Below are 16912 nucleotides of genomic sequence, written 5' to 3'. Positions count from 1 at the left end.
TTTGACCACATCTACATCACGTTCAGTTTGATGCAGCGCGGCCATCTTGGAAAACCTATAGGGACTACATAAAAACGAACTGGGAGCTATACCGCATGCTAGCTTTTTAGATCCTCAAGGGGAGAAATTCTTGCTCTCTCCTGATGCGGTGGATAAGTGTGTCGAAGCCTTCAGCACAGCTTTTAAAGCTTCCCTAGAGAGCTTTTGTTTAATTACATCACCAAGTGGCAGAGGGAAACCTTTCTGCTGGACATTGGAACTCTCGGAAATCAAGGCTTCTTGTAGACGACTCTTCAAAAAGGCCCTAAGAGTGCGGCAATTTGCGATTGGGTGCTGTAAAAGGCAGGACGCGCAATCTACAAGTCCGAAATAAGGAAGGCCCTGAGATCTTCATGGAGAGCCTTTTTCGAAAAGTTGAAAGGTTTCCATGAATCTTTGGGGTTCAGGCGCATCCTCACAAAGAACCCTATGCCTTTTGGGTATCTGAAGGATGGGTATAGTAGCTGGACTCTGAGCAGTCAGGATACCCTTAAGTTGCTCTTAGACGCTCACTTTCCGAGCATTCCTTCCACTGGGATAGTACCTCTAGGAGTACCTGAGACGACTGCGGATAGTTTTTGGACCTTTTAGATAAACGTCACCTCATCATCCAAGTCCTTTGGGCCGGATGGCATTATACTAGCGCAGCTGCAGCGAGCTGGCACGTTTCGTGCAACTGGCTGGTACTCATCTATGGGAACTGCATTAGATTGGGATATATTCCTATGGCTTGGCGGCAGGTCAGGGTTGCGTCCATCTCGAAGGCCGGTGAGAGGTCGCATATTTTGGCCAAGAATTTTGAACCAATCAATCTTTCTCAACGTTGAAAACGTTATTAAGATTGATTGATCTGCACTTAAGGGGTAGTATCCGAATCATTGGACTATTAAGGATGCAGCATCTCTATTGCAAAGGTAGGTCAGTGAACACTGCCTTACACACTCTTGTCTCCTGGCTTAGGAGGATCATAAGAAACAAGGATTTTGCAGAGGGGACCTTCCTCGATATTGAGTGAGCATTCAATAAAGGTTTGCCTGAAGCGGTAATTATAGCTTTGAATAGGTTTGGAGTTAAATAGAACCTTAAGCATCTCATCTTTGAACTTCTCTGCAATAGCACAAGCTTGGCAGAATGGGATAAAGCACAGGCACAACGGAATGTGAGTAGGTTCACCCCACAAGCGGTCTGGATCATGGTTGTCAATAAACTACTGGAGAAGCTTGTCAGGTGGTTGCCTACGATGATGTAGATCTCGTAGTTGAAGGAAATGTATACGAGTTAAATCAGAGGGACCTTAGTATCGTGCAAAAATGGCCTTTCCATAATTCCTAGCAAGACCGAACTTCATTCACTAGCAAGTACACAATTCCGGGTGCACATCTACCATTAATGAGTGAAATGCGTCTTGGGCCTGCTGATACGAGTTAAGTACGTAGGACTCATACTAGATAGGAATCTTTCGTGGAAACCCAACATCGAAGAAAGAGCAAAAAAAAACATCGGTCGGCTGTACTGCTGTAGGGGAGTCATTGGCAAGAGGTGGGGACACTCACTAAAGATAGTTCTTTGGCTTTATGAAACCATAGTTAAACCTTTAATGTTCTACGAAATTTTTTGGTTTTTGAAAAGAGTAGACTCGCAAAAGTGTTAACGAATATTTAACGGGCTGCTCGCATCAATATTTGTGGTGAACTAAGAACCACCGCAACTATGGCACTGAATGTCTTGCACCAAAATGTATGGCCGCGAAAGCTGCCCTCAGACTCAGAGAATCTGGATACTTAGATGACTGCGAGCCTGGACACTCTGGAATTTTCGCCCACTTTGATTTTATTCCAAAATACTTGGATTACTAGGTCGCGGAACGTAGCCCTAACTGTATCTTCTCTGTTCACACAACTTCAAGGAAGACGTGAGGGGGAAAGAAATTAAAATTACACCATAGAAAATTTTGTCACTCCTATTTATCATAAAGAAAAAAGTTACCATTTGGTACACAGCCTTGGTCATATTTTGGAAATAAACAGTATTGCCAGAGATTTCTTTAATGTTCCTTTTAACTATCAAGGTATCAATATAGAAAATTCCAGTAAGTTACAATAAAAGGGATATCTCTATATTAAAAGAAAAACATTTAGTTAATTCAACATTTATTTACAGTTGCTCAAACCGTTTATCTTTAGTTGCATTGGTTTTTATATCTAATATATAAAATTCTCGTGTGATGGTATTGGTTGCCAAAAGCATCCGAAACGGCTGGACCGATTTTAATGAAATATGGCGTGCCAATCGGGTAGGTCAGAGAATTGGCCAACATCTAATTTTTATACTCCTAAATGTTTAGGATGGTCCACCCCAAAATATGATTTTTTTTGTTTGGACAAAATTTTTTGTTTTTACTTTGACATTATTCAGCATTGAAAAATATACACTATTCTAAATTTTCACCTTTATAAGATCAACCCCAGAATTTTAATCGCAATTTTTATATTATTTCGTTCCATCTACAGATCCACAAGATGACAATCGAATATAATAATTGTAGTATAATATAATTGTCATGCTAAGTTCTATCAATCAATCAGTTATCCCCGCCAGGTGCTCCCGTTGTAACTTCTGAACCAGCAAACAGTACGGAGAAGGGATGAAAAGCTGGCTTACTTTTCCTCACTCTCTATGCAGTTTTCGTAAATTTCTTTTGTTGGTCTTATTTGTGTCTCGATAGTAGCAGCGACTGTTATGCGAATCATTTTAATTTTTCAGTGGAACGCTCAAGATAATTTTATCCTCATAGTGAATTTAACATTATTTCTTTGTGCTAAAAATATCGATATCGCAGACATTGACATTGACAACGTTGGGAGGTACCATATTTACCTCTGCTAAGCTTAAGTTCCGCAGTTCGATTAAGAGCACCTTTGCAAATATGTGAATAAAGGAGGTGAATTTAGAATTGAAAATACTAATGTTAATGCTCCCCAAATAAATAAAAATGATGAAATAGCGAATTACCAAATTGGCGGGTAATTAGCTCCCATGAATTTGGCTGGCATATCTTCGGTTTCCAAATTCATAAAAAGGATCCAGCACTTATCTTTTTTTTGTTGTTTTACCGACTTTTGTTGGTTAATGTCACCGGATCATTGTCCACTGCTTGCAGTGAGTGCAATACGTAAGGTCAGCGCTTTTGCGTAAATAGCAGTGTTACACCGGATACATGTGTGGCTGTTTTGTACGTGTGAAATATTAAAGGTTTAATTTAACGTGCTGATTATTCGAATCGGATTCAGCTGTTTTATTTGTATGAATTGAGATTCCCAGAATCTGATAAAGCTTTAATGATTCTACTGTGATAATTTATTATGTGTTAACTCCTCCGTCCTTAAATTCAAGCGTCCTCGTTCGATGGAGTTGTGCACAATTTTGGTAAATCTTTTATCCCGATTTCTATAGTGTCTTGGTTGGAGTTTATTTCTTTATTTATTTTAGGTTTATTTTACTTAAGATTACTTAGAACAATTATGATTACAGACAATACAATCAATATAGATGTTACATTAATAGTTAGGTAAATATAATTGTGCCTCCTTAACAATGACATTTTTTCAGTCTCATTTGACTGATATTTTTTAATTGATTTCAGAGATAAAATTTCTTCTATTCTGATATGCAGTGTTTGTAATATTGCTGGCAATGGCTTATTTTCTGTTATTTCTTTTGAAAAAGAGGATACTAGGATTTGAACATTGGCAGTTGTTATTGTTGGCGTAGCTAATGTACAGTCAAACTTAAAATTAAACAAACTAAAATACTTTCTATTATAGTTATTGTCATAATTTTTGTTTCTTATCTATTTTTATACTCTCGCAACCTGTTGCTACAGAGTATAATAGTTTTGTTCACCTAACGGTTGTTTGTATCACCTAAAACTAATCGAGGTAGATATAGGGTTATGTATATATAAATGATCAGGATGAAGAGACGAGTTGAAATCCGGGTGACTGTCTGTCCGTCCGTCCGTCCGTCCGTGCAAGCTCTAACTTGAGTAAAAATTGAGATATCTTTGTGAAACTTGGTAGACATGTTTCTTGGTACCGTAAGATGGTTGGTATTGCAGATGGGCGTAATCGAACCACTGCCACGCCCACAAAACGCCATTAATCAAAAACAAATAACTTGCCATAACTAAGCTCCGCAATAAGATACAAGACTGTTATTTGGTACACAGGATCACATTAGGGACGGGCATCTGCAGTTAAAACTTTTTTTTTAAAAGTGGGCGTGGTCCCGCCTCTAATAGGTTTAATGTGCATATCTCCTAAATCGCTTATGCTATAATAACAAAATTCACTAGAAGCAAATGCTTTTAGCACTTCTATTGACGGTGTGAAAATAGTTGAAATCGGGTGGCAACTCCGCCCACTCCCCATATAACGGTACTGTTAAAAACTACTAAAAGCGCGATAAATCAAGCACTAAACACGCCAGAGACATTAAATTTTATCTCTGAGATGGTATAAGATGACTTTATAGGAACCGCGTTCAAAATTAGACAGTGGACGTGCAAATCAAGCAACAATGATCATATCGGCGTACAACTTTGCGTGAATAATGCAATTAAAGTATGCCACCTTGCGGCCAAAAATTGTCTAAATCGAACCAAAACTGTTCAAGCCTCTAAGTACTAAATATGTGGGCCCCAGTGCCTATAGTTGACCTTCTACCGAAAATATCAGTCAATCCACAAAGAAATCTCAAACGAGTATACCATTTGACTTTGCGAGAGTATAAAATGTTCGGTTACATCCGAACTTAGCCCTTCCTTACTTGTTTTATACTATTTTTTATTTTGGTATTTTTATTATGTTATTGTTTTTTTTTTGCTTATCGTTTTATAAGACTTTTATGAACCACTCGGCCCGATTCTGTTATAATTCTGGATGATGTTGTCTTAACTATTTCTATTTTGTAATGTGGAGTCAATTTGGTGCCAAATCTTTTGTTATTTTTTATATAAACTGTCTGTCCTGGTGAGTAGTCTTTGAAAGTTGTTCTGTTCTTACTATGAAATTCCAAGTGTTGTTTTAGCTTCAGTCTTTGTATGTTATTTTGTCTGGCTTTCTCATATTGTTCGGGGTTTATGTAAACTTTGCGTCCGAAAAAGTGTTCAATTGGTTTTTGTCCAATTGTGGAGTGGATTGTAATATTGTATTCGTAAACTGTTCTATCTAGTAATCCTTCAAAATTTCTACCTATGTCATCCGTCTTTAAGAATCTTAAAATCTCTACAAGAGTCAAGTGAAATCGGTTAATCTGTCCATTAAACTTGCTTGTGTGTCTCTCCTGTATATTTTAATCCTTAATTGGTCTTCTAGCATGAAAATTATGGAGTCAGAATTGAGAGATTTTTCGTTGTCAATAATTACAGTTTCTGGTATTCCAAATATTTCTTCTGTTGTAATTATTCTTGCCTGAACGTATTTGGAATATTTATCTATGGCTGTAAGTACTAATTTCTTTTCCGCAATAAATATGTCGATATGACGGATTTGTGCTGGAAATTCAGGAATCAGAGTAGGTTTTATCTCTGGTTTGCTTAAATGTCTCTCGTACTTGTATTCTGAACATATTCTACATTACCAAAAAAAGTTTTGATAAATTTAGACTGCATTTGGGGGAAGTAGAATTTTTTGATGATTTGTCCTTTATTTTTTATTGCATTTTTATGGGCTCCGTTATGTTCAACTAATATTTGTTCTTCTTGCTGTTCATATGATTTTGAGTCCTCAACTTTTGATTGGGTGAATCTAATTTTGAAAGTATTAAAGTGTATGGGATAGAATTTTTGGGTTTGGCTCATTATGTCTTCAGAGATAAATATGCCATTAATTACAGAAGGGTTTAAATGTCGTTTTAACAGATCATATAGGTTGTCAGTAGTATAATGTGTTTTAGTAATTGTATGGCCGTGGTATGTCGAAAAGGGTAATTTGAAGTCGTAAGAATTCTTTTATCCTGTAAGTAGCCATATTTAATTTTTGGATACATTGGTAAGGACCTCTGTTGCTGGTATCATATTGTGTCCTGAACTTTCGTCGGAGTGCGTTGCTATTTTTAATGAGTTGAGTTCGGAGGGTCGAGAAAAATAGTCAGCTACTATGTTAGTTCTGCTTGGTTTGTATCTGGTTTCATGATCATATTCTTCTTAGATGGCCTTCCATCTTTTAAGTTGAGCTGTCGTTTTTATTACTTAATGCGTACGTTAGGGGTTGGTGATAGGTAAATATATTATTTTTTGCTGTGCCAAATAAGTAGTTACGTTTGTTGCGTAATTTTCCCTGTTTTGATTCTTAAAATAAAATTGATTGGTTTTCCGTCCTGTTCGAGTACTCCTCCGATGGCGTGTTGCGAAGCATCAGTATTCAAGTGAAATTGTTTATGATAATTGGGATATGTTAGTGTTTGTTCTCTTGAAACTAATGCACTTTTTATTTTATCGAATGCTTTTATAGCTACGTCGTCTAAGTTGATGATTTTTTTTTTGATTGATTTTTCGATATTTTTATATCTTCTCCTCTAAGAAGGGTAGTGAAAGGTTTAGTTAATTTTGCGTAGTGTCTTATAAATCATCCATAGTATCCGAAGGTTTGTGTTTATTCCATCTGAAGACACTATAAGCAGTAAAAATTCAGTTTCTTTTTTAAAGAATTCGTACTCATCCATTTGTACTTTCATATTAGCGTCTTGTAAAGTTTTGAAAATTTCACGGATGTGTTGAGCATGGACTTTTTTATCTTTGCTGGATATGATTACATCGTCGATATAAACATAACAGGATTTCCCAATATGTTTTCTAAGAATGTAATCTAAAGCTCGTTGGAATATTGCTGGGGCATTCTTTAAACTGAACATTTTTAACTGTAAAAGCGGTCTTCTCAATGTAAGATTATTTTAATGGAATCTGGTGGAAACCGCTCTTCATATATTATATATTATTGAAAAGAATTTATTTTTGTCAAGTTGTGGCAAAATTTCATTTATATCGGGGATTGGGTAACGATCAGCTATGCGATTAAGTTAAGTTTCCTGTAGTCTATTACTAGCATGTATTTTGTTCGATGGATGCGTCCCGTTTTTTTGAACGATCCAAATGGTGGAGTTATATGGGAAACGGGAAGGCCTTATGATTCCATCGTCCAGTAATTTTTGTATTTGTTTTTCAATTTCTTCCTCTAGAGACATGGGGTATGGATAATACTTTGTATAAACTGCTGTATCGGAGTTGGTTCTTATGTTGGCGATGACTTTCGTAGTACATATAAATAAGATTTTCATTAGGGTCGGAGAATAGATCAACATTTTTGTTTATTATTGATGTCATTGTTTATTTTTGGAAATTGTTCATGTGGTTATCTCTAATAATGACGTGATTGACGTATTGTAAAAATAATTGATTTATTGTATTCGATATGAATTGCTTATGGTCATGAAATTGTCTTTGATATGAATGATTGCGGATAGTTTTTTAAGAGTATCGTTGCCAAGTATTGCGTGAAAAGATGTGGTAAAAGGGAGAAGATAAAACTTTATATTTATATTTGGTAAGTTAAACAGGTTGGCGTATGTATGATGAGTGATTTCTATTCTTCATCTTAATGAATTTGCGAAAAAGTTCTTGTCATTTTGGATTTTATTTTTACTCATGATTGGCTGTATACAGTTTTTGTTGGAGCCTGAATCCACTAAAACTTTTATTATGTCACCACTCCGCTTTACAATTAAAATAAGGCAGCGAAGAATTCGGCCTTTCGACCCAAAAATGAATGAGGAGTCGTTGTTTTCATAGCTGTACTGATAATCGTGTTCATTTGTTTGGTTTTCGGGATTTTCAGAAGAGTAATTTTCATTGAGATTGTTATAATGGTCATACGTTTCTGGATAAGGGTTTTTATCCGCTCTACGCTCGAAGTTACATGGATTTTTTTTGTTTAGTTGGTATATTTGTTAGGTTGGATTTTTCCTGTCCTTTCCAAGCATTATGAAAATTCGACCTATGTGCGTAGTTTACTGCATTCGTTATTATTCTAGGATCGATATCTATTGACTTCGGTTTAGGTTGTGCTTTTGGTGGCGTTGGTCTTGGCGGTTGGCTTTAATACGGGCTCTGATGCCCTATTTGCTGAGGAGGGTTATAAGATATTGGGTTATGTGTTTGTGGGTATTGCCGTGGTCTCTGAAAAGGGTTTGGTCTTTGTAGGTATTGTTGGGGTATTGAGAGCGATTGATTGGAAGAGACATAAATGAAGTGCGTCTGGAAGGTCTCTTGTTTCTTTCATACTCAGAAATCGTGGAAGATGTCCATTGAGTCACCTTACGAATATGTCAAGGGCTTTTATTCTGTAGGATTCAGTGTGTGGTCGGACGAACTCCTGGTTAAGGTTTATGCAATTAATTTTGGTTAGTATTAATTATAAGTGAGAGTAGATTTTTTGGTAGAAATCTTGGATTGACTGTCCACCCTGAATTAGTCCAGTCGTTTCATATTCTAGAGTATCTAGGAACTCTGTTTTGTCAGCCTAATGTGTAGTCAAACACATTGAAATCACTTTTTAATTAAGAGGGGTGTTGATTCTAAGCTGAGGATTCTAACAAAATATCCGCGTTGCCAACTCATCTTGTTCCTTACAACGTTTAAGATTCAAAAATACTTGGGGCTACCTTGAGTGTGCTCGTAGATTTGCAGTATCCTTTTGACACTCTTTTCCTACGAACTAAATTCGGATGGTTTGATTTATAGTTTGGTTTATAGTCGGAATTTAGCATTTGAGCGACTACATTTCGTATCATATTTGCTAAATTATTATTCGGTTGTAAAGCAGGTGCGGGATCTGAATTTGGAGTCAGATTAGGTAGGTTAATGTCCACTAACATCCCCTTTTAAATGAAAGTCGCAGAGTTATTTTATTTTTATAAGAACCGGAGGGTCCCCCGTTTGGTGGTGAATCGCGGCCCTTTTTATTATTTTAAGTTATTGGCTGTACAAGCTCATTTTTATTTTTAATGAAATTGTAGAAATTAATAATATTTTTAAATATTTATATTGTATATATAAAGGGTGTTTTTTTGATATGTGGTGTTAATAATAATTAAATAAAAATCAAATTTTAAATTATATAATGTTATGGCCATAAACTTACCTTTATTATAAAGATAGGGGTTTGCAATTAAGTTTTGAAATGATTTCGGACAAGTGATCGCAACGACAGGCTCGAGGTCCAAATTTCAACCACTTTTTTTTAAGTGACTTCACATTACCCCACAAAATATAGTCCAGAGGTATTAAATCGCACGATCTTGGAGGCCACACCACAGGCCCACGGCGTGAGATAATGCGCTGACCAAAAGTTTCCTTCAATAAATTAATTGTTTCGTTGGCTGTAGAGCAGGTAGCATTGGATTGTTGGAAGAAAAGGTCATCCATATCAACACCCTCCAATTCAAGCAAGAAAAAGTCATTATCATGGCTCTATAGCCATATATACTGTAACATTATGTCTGGCTTAATTTTTGAAGTAATATGAACCGATGATTCCCTCTGCACAAAGAGCACACCAAACGGTGACTATTTGAGGAAGTAACGGCATTAACATACCCATTCAACCAAGAGTGAGTTTCATTGCTGAACAATATTTTCTTGTCAAAATCGAGATCAGATTGCGTTTTGGGCCCATTTTCCGAACGTGCGATGCTTTTGAGAGTCGTTCAGCTTAAATTTTTGCACGAGTTAGATTTTGTAAGCCCGCAAACCGAGTTCCTTCCGCAAAATATTTCAGTGGATGGGTACATCTTTAATTGTTGCACGAAGGTGGATGGACTCTTTCGAGTCTTCTTCGATACTCTGCTCCACAGCAGCGCGTCTGAGGATTTACATTATCCACTAGAGTGCACATAATGCGAAACCGATTCATGGTTGTTCGAATTACCGACGCTGTTGGGTAATTATGTCGACCAAATATTGCACGTAGTGCGCGTGGCACCGCGAACCATTACTTTGGTAATAAATTTTCACGATTTGCTAGCATTGTAACGGTGTAAGTCTGTTCATTATGAATTGAACCAACCTTATTATAAATCTAGTAACAGCTGTCAAAAAGACCAACTTCGAAAAACGCAAACTATGCTCTTCTATTCAGACTTGAAACATATTCAGTTCTTAGCCAACTGAAATGGATGTTTCCACCTCACAACAATGAATACTAGAGTCCGACAAGCTTAATCGCATGAATGCTTATTGGACAATGTCCATTAAAAATTCCAACAATTGCGACCAGATGAACTTTGCTAATGGCATATAGTTCAGTGAATTTCCTGCGTTATATTCTAAGCCAAAAGCATCTCACAGTCCATTGGTCAAGTCAAATAAGAATAGAGACCCAATTCGTTCCCATTCTGATGTAAGCGGGGAGAGAGTGCCTCCTCTTTCTAGCTCATCGGTTCTGATAATGAAGTAGCTTCATACTATTTCTAGCATTTCATAATACACTCCTTGACGAGCTTTCAACGCACAGTTAGCGAGTGCGCAGTGCGTCTATTGCTACCTTAATAGCAACCACTTCTGCCTGAAAAACATCACAGTGTTCCGCTAGCCTAAAACTAAGCTTGACGGAGAGCTCTTTACACAAAACTCTCCTCCAACCTGCCCCCTAGCTTTGACTCATCCGTGAAAAAGCTCGCTATATCTTATCTCAAGCGACTTCTCATCCACATATCCCTCGTCAATATGTAAGCAGAGAGTTTCAGCATTTCCTTGTCCGGACCCCTTTATATACTAAGCTTCTCTGAGACTTAGAGCCACTTCGTAGTAATGCACCTGCCAGCAATATACACGGGAATTATGTGAAAATGGCGTTAAATGTTATTGCTGGTGTAGTCCGTAATGCACCGGAGATGCCGATGACAACCGCTTTTTGTAAACGTTCAAGCTTCTTAGCGATTGAAGCCTTTTCGAACATCCTTCACCAGAAGAATATACCGTAAAACATTAGTGACTTTGCTACTGTTTCGTAGAGCCAAAACCCCACCTTTGGTGAGAGTCCCCACCTTTTCCCTATAGCTCCTCTACAGCAATATAAGGCAACCCATGCCTTCGTTACTCTCTCTTCAATATTTGGTCTTCATGAAAGTTTTCTATCAAGAATAGATACTAGAGTGTTAATTTTTTCTTAACAATTTTTTTTTTCGTTCCCATGGTGAAATTTTGTTGGAAATACCAAAAAAAAAATGAAGTGAAAGATTTTTCCGACAGGTTATAAACGCCACTTTAATCAGAATACAAGCCTTAGGTATATGGCCTCGCATATGAAGAACAACAGGTCTCAGTTTGTGTTATTGAAGTTCCTATAAGTTCTGTTTACCATCTGTCGGCACAACATATCAGTTTGTAACTGCATACTAAGGTGTCTAATAACCTCGACCACCAGTCTAGGGTTCAACCAATCCTAAGTAAGGTCTGCGTCGAGCAAAGAGACAGTCAGTAGGAATCGAAAGACCGCAGTTGATTTACGGTTACCCAGGATGCATCACGCGGAGGCGAACCTGCTCTGCATCCCAACTGTGCATCAACAAAAATAATAAAATTTCAGCAGGACACAAGAACATTTCCTATTAAAAGTCGAATATCTGTGTTTAATAGAAAAATTTTAACCTAAATAAGTTAATAATTACGAAATATTTACTTATTTTATAAAAATAAATGTAGTGGCGATGCTTTAAAATCCGTTTCTTATTGAATGTATATTTGATTCACATTTGAATGCTGTTCAAATGTTTTCTAGCTCATGACCTGAGTAAAATTCTGACCTTGAGGTTCAGCATAAAAAGTGGTAAAATTTCATATTCACCGTTTGGCACACACCCTAAGTACAAAAACTTAAATTTTAATCGTTTGGGCAATTGAATAACATCACTATGCAAAAGATAATCCATTTTTAAATTAAACTTGATAAGAAATATACACACATACATATATGGCACATGGGTAATCATTTATGTACATATGTATATAAGAAAATACTAAAATTCTCGTCAACTACATACTTATGTATGTTCATATGTGTGGTCTAGCGAAAACCAAATTCAGTTGATATAGGAGTATCATGGTGCAAGTATTGCTCGCATCAATATTTGTATAAATCTATGCATATGTATACATACATATTTACTAATGTAAATGTCTGTGCGTACAATGTTGAAAAATAAGTAAACTATATTTTATACAAAATACCACATTGTACTAAACTCGTAATAGCCCATTATCTAATACTTGTTTTTAAGTTATAGAGCATTAATGTGATTTAATGGTTTGTGCTTATGTCCCAATAAGTGGGTAATACTGAGTTCATATTATAATAATATTTCGCAGTGAATAATGGAATATTAATAATGACTGCGGAATTTGCATGGTCAAATTGTGTGATCTTTTGCTTTTAACTTCCTTTTAACAGCGTTTATTTTAGACACAGTGTACGAAAAATTTAAATAAAGGTAAGGTGATGTTCAAAATTAAAACTTAATTATATACTTTGAAAATAAAACTGAGCAATAGAATACATGCAGATTCACAGCAAATTAATATAGCGAAATAACACGACCAAAAATGTTCAAATGTTTAATTCAGCTGCTATACGATTATTTAGTGATAAATTTGTTGAAGTTACAATGACATGATGCGAGACTCTCTCATTTTTCTCTCAAACACGTTCCCTGATTATGTTGATAGCGATGAAAGTCAAGGAATTTTACAAGGAAAGTAACAGACAAAGTCAGTGCGAAACGAATTTTCAAAGAACGATACAATTAATATTGAATTCCGTGCAACTAAGGGTTTTTTATATATTTAAAATGTTAATCATAAAATCATGTTATTTTATTATGAGTTGTTATGTTTTGTTTTTTTGTTATAGTTGTATTATTTATCTAAGGACTGATGTCTATTATTTATTAATAATATGAGTACACGTATTTAGGGTTGAATATGAATGATGTACGTCTTGGCCGGGACCGGGTACCTAAAAATAATATCAAAACGCAAAATGCCCAAAAGTTAAGTTTTTAAAATACCTAATCTATTTTATTTCGACAGTGGCATCATTGATAAGCGTAATCAAAAATGTGAGTTTTGAAAGCTCTTTCTCGAATTAAAGAGTTTTGTATCATGCCATCAAAATGAGTTGGACGAAGAGGTTTTCTATTATTTGCCGTTTGAAGTGCTGAGTGATAAAAACAATCAAGCACTTGTTATTATTGATTTTTCTAATCAAACTTATGGAAAGATAATTAATTGTTTAGTCCCATATACATATAATATGTAAGTATTCCAAATAAAATATTTCGTGTTTTATTTTTACTTGCAATAAATAAAAATCGGAGCGTTCATAGAGTTTAAGAAGCAATTATTTCACTTGGTGTGGTCTTGTAGTCAATGCTGTGTTTGTTGTGGCAACTTGTAGTTTGCTAAAGAGGAAGTGGAGGGTAAAGCGAAATAGTAGGCTTGTGTTAAGCAACACGTTTTTTGTTCTTGTTCACAATACGCTGTGTTAAATTTTAAACGAGCAATACATAGCGAAATTTAGAATGTAACATACATTTTTTTCCATCAAATTTGCATAAATGCACAAATATTCATAACACAACATAAATATTTTAGATAATAAAAAAAAATTATGTGATGTTAAAAATGAACGACACCAATGTTAACCTTCCTTAGTTTCATGTGCCAAATACGATGGTTTCCTTTATTTGGATACATTTGTATAACAATGTGAAAGGTGTATTATTTTAGAAAGCAAAAGTAATAACCATAAAGGAATATCCAATTTATTTTAAATCTTATAGATGCTGAAAAGAAAGGTTAGGTTTGGAGGTCGATTCTAAGAAGGATCACACTTGGACAGCTTAAACGCCGGTGCGTTGTGGTACCTAAAAACTCCTATAAATTGAATCAAAGAATCCCTTACGTGTCGACAAAGCGCTTTGTGCCTATAACAAACTTGTTGAGACAACCAATATCCGTTTCGGCCAAGTCTTCTGGTCCGACGAAAGTGGGATTGCCGAAATGTTTCAGCCTCAGCCTATAAAAAGCCGGACAGTGGGGAAGAAAGTTCCGGGATGTTTCAACCTCACCCTCCTCCATACAACTTTGATAACTATCATCGGGTAGTATTCTAAGCCGCACCGCATGAGTTCCCATTGAACAGTGTTCAGTGATAACTCCTACCATAGTTGCGAGATTAACTTTGTTCAAGGCGAGAAGTTCTCCCTAGGAGTTGGTCGTCGACCAGGATCTGCTGAGTGCACGCGAGGTCCATTGATCCAGAGCTAGAACGTAAGACGGAAATGGAGATCCAACTCGATCCCATTCCGATTTGACCGGGGCAAGGGTGCCTCCCTGGCTAGCTCATCGGTTTTACAGTTGCCGCCGATTCGCTGTGACCAGGCATCCAAACGTGCCTTATGTTGAAGTAGCCAGATGCTATTTCTAGTGAAGACAGATACTCCTTGACTTGCTTTGATTGCACGGTTCGCGCACTCTGAGCTAGCTAGAGCGACACTCTGTTGCCGGAGTGAATGATAACTTCTCTAAACTAAGCTGCACTTCGTAGCAATACTTCTACCGCCACCTTGATTGCAGCCACTTCCGCTTGAAAAACACTATCCGGTAGCCCAAAGCTAAGATTGACGGAGAACTTTTTACAGAAAAACCCTCCTAACTTCGACCCATCCGAGCAAAAGCTCACCGAAGAAAAAGCCTCCTCGAGTGGCCTCTGAGACGCAGTGATCCAAATTTTCAGGAATGCAGCTGAAGGAAGAGAGAATTACGGCGTGTCCTTATTCGAACCTCTTTATAAGCCCAGCTTTTCTGAGCGTTAGAACACACTTCGCAGCAATGCACCTGCTGGCTTTATTTTTTTATAATTATTTAGATCAGATCACAATAGCATATAGCTGCCAAACAAACTGAGCGATCGGAGTCAAGTGCTTGTATAGAAAACTTTTTCATTTGACGAGATTTATTCACAATATTTTTGTTTAAAGCAATGGTGCGATCCCGGAGAAATTGTTTAGATCGCATGACTATTCCACATAGCTGCCATACAAAATGACTGATCAAAATCAAGTTCATTTAAGGAATCTTTTGTATTTAGGAATTATAGCTTCAGTGTCAGTATTGCCAGCAATATGAGATGCCGAAAACGATGAATGACTCTCAGTTATGAATTTTGTAATTGAATTGTCTTTGGATCTTTTTTTTCCACCTTGTTTTAAGCGAGTAGCTTCTGCAGGTATGTAGTTTTGCGAATTTTTAATTTTAATTAAGGTGTTAGATCGTCATAGCCCACAGAACTGCTGTTAGGCATTACATCTTGAGGCCAAGCTTAGCCATTCGGTTTGCCTTTCTGGCCTACCCCTCCTTTATTTTTGTGTTTCCCCACTCTTTCCTTCTCAGTTTATCCCAGATCAGTGTCGATGCAATCATGAGCCGCACTATGTTATCCGGCATCAATCAATCTGTTGTTCTTATCAATTGCAGCACGATCTCATCTTCTCTGATATATGTGCAGGAAATCTGGCGCAGATTAGAGCACTAACTCGTGAAGTAATGCTGGAAATTGCGATCTTGACGAAATCAGTACTAAATATGATATTAATGAGACTATCCGTACTCAGGTAAAAGAGCGTAATGGTATGGCTTACTTAGAAACGTAGACGCAAGCTGTGCTAAGACTACTACTGTGTAACATAAAGAAGCATTCAGGCTAAAATATCGCGAAAATACAAAGTTATAATCTTAGAAGAATGTGGATAGGTCTACAAGCATTTAAATATTTAAAGCTCTTGACAGGTTACTGAAAAACAAAAAATAGGTTTTCATAGGTGATCTACTGTAACAGTCTGGTGATTTCAGACAGACATTGACCATCATTCCATATGCGAAGTATCCTTGAACATGAAAATGATCCTTTAGCGCCAGAGTTCTCTATACAATTGTTAGATATTGGCAATGGTAAAATTCACATGTATGAAGATACACAATATATTTGACTCCCAAAGAATTTTTGCTACATGGTGGCTACCAAATATGTATTAATAAAAGTATTCTTCTAATTTGTAACATAATTTCAATCCTCCTACACCATGTAGCAAGTTATTTTAGCCACAAAAAATGTATATGGTGACACAATTAATGTAAAAATAGAACAATTAAAACATTAAAATCGATCAATCTTAGGGGTTTTCACACGCATCATTGTTATCTGTTATTCGTTATTCGATAAACTTTTACAGGTATTTTGTTCTTGTAAATTTAACAAAATGCTAACATAATGAATAACACTTTACCGTCGGCATGGTCACTCTGACAAATTACTCGTTACTTTGTAAAACAGTAATCATTCTATGTTTGTATCTATAATTGGATATGCAGAAGTACCTTAACACTTATTGCTCGTTATTCGAGTTTACAACTTATTGCTTTTAGCTCAATTGCTCTTTACACGGCAACACACTAATTAGAACTATTTGTGCTGCACAATCTTCGTTTTTAGAACATTTTGGCAACTACGAACTCGCTGTCAAACCGTTCCAGCTGAACTATCTTCATTTTATACCTTGGTCTTCCAATGCTTTTTATGTGATACACTACATCGTTCAGTTGTTAGTAGTACCTAGTATGTAGCTTCCTAATTACCCCGTAATTTGGGATGCAGCCCTTTTTTTCGTTGGGAGTTATATATAATAAAAATACCGAGTCGCCTTCTATAAAACCCTCAGAGTTCATAGCCTTGTCGTATTTTGCTTTTATTTTATCGCTCAT

The 16912-nt window shown here is 36.4% G+C and overlaps 1 protein-coding gene and 1 long non-coding RNA gene across 18 annotated transcripts in view; one reads left to right on the top strand and one right to left on the bottom strand.

Moving 5' to 3' along the window:
• Nucleotides 1–2509: 2509 nt before the first annotated feature.
• Nucleotides 2510–3630, bottom strand: LOC118681061 (uncharacterized). Its single transcript, XR_004976672.2, has 2 exons — nt 3052–3630; nt 2510–2955 (listed from the first exon to the last, which is right to left on the bottom strand). It is a non-coding gene; the product is annotated as an uncharacterized lncRNA (long non-coding RNA).
• Nucleotides 3631–7497: 3867 nt separating this feature from the next.
• Nucleotides 7498–16912, top strand: part of LOC118681060 (uncharacterized) — a 449031-nt gene continuing 439616 nt past the window's right edge. For 3 of the 17 annotated variants that reach the window (XR_011398016.1, XM_070113069.1, XM_070113070.1), the window contains exon 1: nt 12174–12582. The gene's annotated coding sequence lies outside the window, so the exon portion shown is untranslated. The other 14 variants (XM_070113060.1, XM_070113057.1, XM_070113055.1 and 11 more) reach the window with 10 other exon arrangements.

This window comes from Bactrocera oleae, chromosome 2, assembly GCF_042242935.1.
Source record: "Bactrocera oleae isolate idBacOlea1 chromosome 2, idBacOlea1, whole genome shotgun sequence".
Lineage (NCBI taxonomy): Eukaryota > Metazoa > Arthropoda > Insecta > Diptera > Tephritidae > Bactrocera > Bactrocera oleae.
This window is presented reverse-complemented; position numbering and strand designations above follow the sequence as displayed.